The following is a 3,120-nucleotide window of genomic DNA, read 5'->3' as shown; positions in this document are numbered from 1 at the left end:
GGTTGAGGGAAGTTCTCAGATGACCTAGACTATAGCATTTATATACACAATGGGCCCTTCATCTCCACCTTCTCTTGCCAATATTTCCTTATCAGGTTTACTTAGCCGTTTTCACTAGGAAAATCACGAGTTGGATGTGGATTCCTAGGTACAGGTTTGAGGAGGCCAGAAGAGCTGAAGAGTTAGAAGGACAGGACTGATTTAAAACCTGAGATTTGATTGTAGCTCAGACTCTGGTCAGGACATCAGAATCACCCTTGGACTATGTGAATGCATATATCTTAGAAAGGATTTGTAACTGGGATTAAGTGTGACTGCTTAGCACCTTATTATTGATCTTAAGCACTTCACTTAACAATGACATCAGTAGCTGGATGTCTCTAGCTCTCTCACCACCACCACCACCACTATTACTGTTGTTGTTAAGTGCTGTTGAGTCAGTTCCAACTCATGACAACACTGTACAGAGTTTTTGAGGAGCAGCTGGTGGGTTTGAACTACCGACCTTGTGGTTCACAGTCTAGTGCTGATCCTACAGCACCACACCAGAAGTCCTATTACTACTACTACTATGACAAGCACTACTACTATTTCTTACTTACTATTACTACTACTACTTGATGTCACTTAACAGCAACAGCATATATATATATATATATATATCCCAAGGAACAACTGGTGAGCTTGAACTGCCGACCTTGAAGTTCAAACGGCTTTGCAGTCTGGCCCATTAACCTACGGCGCCACACCAGGACTCCATATGTATGGTGTACGTGTATTATATATGTAATTTGTTGTTGTTGTTGTTAAGTGCTGTCGAGTCGGTTCTGACTCATAGTAAGCCCATGTAAGGTTTCCGAGGAGCCGCTGGTGAGTTTGAACTACCAAATCTTGTGGTTCAAACCTACCTTGCAGTCCAGCACATCATCCTGTAGCACCACACCAGGACTCCATATATATAATCCATATACATATGCACAGAGAAACAGATATATCTTCTATTTTAAGGAATTGGCTCAAGCAGCTGGGTAGAGGGTGATGGAAATTGGCAAGTCTGAAATTCATAGAGCAATCCGAAAACTTGGGCAGTAGCTGATAGTTCAATCTTGAGTCCAGAATCTTGAAAACGCAAGCAAGATTTTATGCTGCAGTATTGTAGATATCTTCTAGCAAACCTGTTTTTGCCCTTAAGACCTTCAATTGACTAGATGAGGCCTGCCCACATTATTTAGAGTAATCTCTTACTTAAAACCAACCTATTATGGATGGTGTTGTTGTCATTAAGTGCTATCCAGTCAGTTCAAACTCATGGTGAACCTGGTATAGGGTTCCCTAGAAGTAGCTGTTGGGTTTGAATAGCAGACCTTATGATTGGCAGTCCAGTGCTTATCCTGCAGCGCCACACTAGTACTTTATTATAGATGTTAACCACATTTTAAAAATATCTTCACAGTAGCATCTAAATTAGTGTTCAATTAAATAACAAGCTTGTTATTTGAAGTTGAAAGAACTGAAGAAAAAATCCAAACCTCACCTTATAGTATTGAAGGATTCTGAGTTCTGTTGTGGCACTGTGGGATAATACACTGGACCTCAAGGTCGGTTTGGACCACAAGGTCAGCGGATCAAATTCACCAGCTGCTCTTCGGAAACCCTATACGGGTCACTATGAGTCAAAACATACTCCACAGCACTTAACAACAACAACAACAACAGGAGTAAAATAATGAACCACGCAGGAAGCATTAAAAGAAGAACAAAGGAACTCACAGAGTCACTGTATCAATGTTCAATCATTTCGGGAGCTAGCATCCAATCAAGAACTGATGGTAGACTCCCAGCAGCTTGGGCATCAGGCAGAGCACCAGTGGCCAGGCAACTCACCTTCCCGAAGGTTCCTCTGTGCCCCGCATCCCGCAGGCTCCCGCCATGCACCTTTCCCATTGCCAAGAAGCTCAAAAGTAAGGTCAGCTCTGCTGAAGGGCTGCGAAGGAGGAGCCCAAGAGTAGATAGGCGAGGTTGTCCGCTAAACTTGCTCCTGCAAAAATAGAAACGAAGCCAAAAAAGGCAAACCGGAAAGGATAGATCTACAGACAAAAAAGTGCAAAGGGGAAAAGAGAAGCAAAAGGAAAACAGACTGCAGTGGCTAACCAAGAAACTAAAGATTTACCTGCTGAAAATGGAGAAACTGAAAACAAAGAGAGTCCAGCCTCTGATGAAGCGGGAGAGAGAGAAGCCAAGTCAGATTAATGTTGGTCTAACCCTATACATGGTTGTGAATTGATCTGCGAACCACAAGGTCAGCAGTTCGAAACTACCAGCTGTTCCATGGGAGAAAGATGAGACTTTCTGCTCCCGTAAAGATTTACAGCCTCGGAAACCCTGTACAGGGTCGCTATGGGTCGGAACTGATTTGACAGCACTTAACAACAACAACAACCATGTCTATCAGTGGGTTCTGTATTCTACCTCTTCTTGTACAATCCAGAGGCATATTTTTATAAACTATTTTATAAATGTAAGGTTTTTAGTAGCTCTAGAAACATTTTTTCTCCCCTAGAAATATTTTTAAGATGGAAAATCCCACTTCAACCCAGTTTTTAAGTGTAAATGCTTTTTTAAAGAGGTGAAATCATTTCCTGGTTGTTTCTTTTTTTGGTACCACCAGAAAATAGTGGGATATTGACTGGTGGGAGGTTTTGACTAACTTGGGTGTCAATTTACCATTCCCTTTGAGGGGCGGGAGGAGTTTATATCCCATTGTATAATCTGTTTTTGTCTCGGTGTGTAAAATGTGTCTCTTGTAGACAGTATATTGAAGGATCTTGTTTTCTTAACCATTCTGCCACCCTCCACCTCTTAACTGGTGCGTTTAATCTGTTTACATTCAGTGTAATTATCGATGTTGTTGTTGTTGTGAAGTGTCATCGAGTCAGTTCCAACCCATAGCAACCCTGTAGGTATGGATTAATTATTGCCAATATGTTTATTTTTTTGTGGTGTTGCTGCTTTCTTTGTTCTGTGTGTCTTCCTTTGCTGAGTTCATGCTTTTTGTGTTCTATCTTGTGAGTTTCCTCATAGTTTTAATGTTTCTATGTTCTTCTTGGATTTTCATTTTCT

General features: G+C 41.3%; 1 pseudogene; it reads left to right on the top strand.

The window, feature by feature from the left end:
* Positions 1–1,038: 1,038 nt before the first annotated feature.
* Positions 1,039–2,250, top strand: LOC102819056 (annotated as a pseudogene).
* The last annotated feature ends 870 nt before the right edge of the window (positions 2,251–3,120 follow it).

The sequence above is a fragment of the Chrysochloris asiatica genome, unplaced genomic scaffold (genome assembly GCF_000296735.1).
Source record: "Chrysochloris asiatica unplaced genomic scaffold, ChrAsi1.0 scaffold00008, whole genome shotgun sequence".
Taxonomy (NCBI): Eukaryota; Metazoa; Chordata; class Mammalia; order Afrosoricida; family Chrysochloridae; genus Chrysochloris; species Chrysochloris asiatica.
Note: the sequence above shows the minus strand (reverse complement) of the source record. Positions and strands in the feature narration are given on the sequence as shown.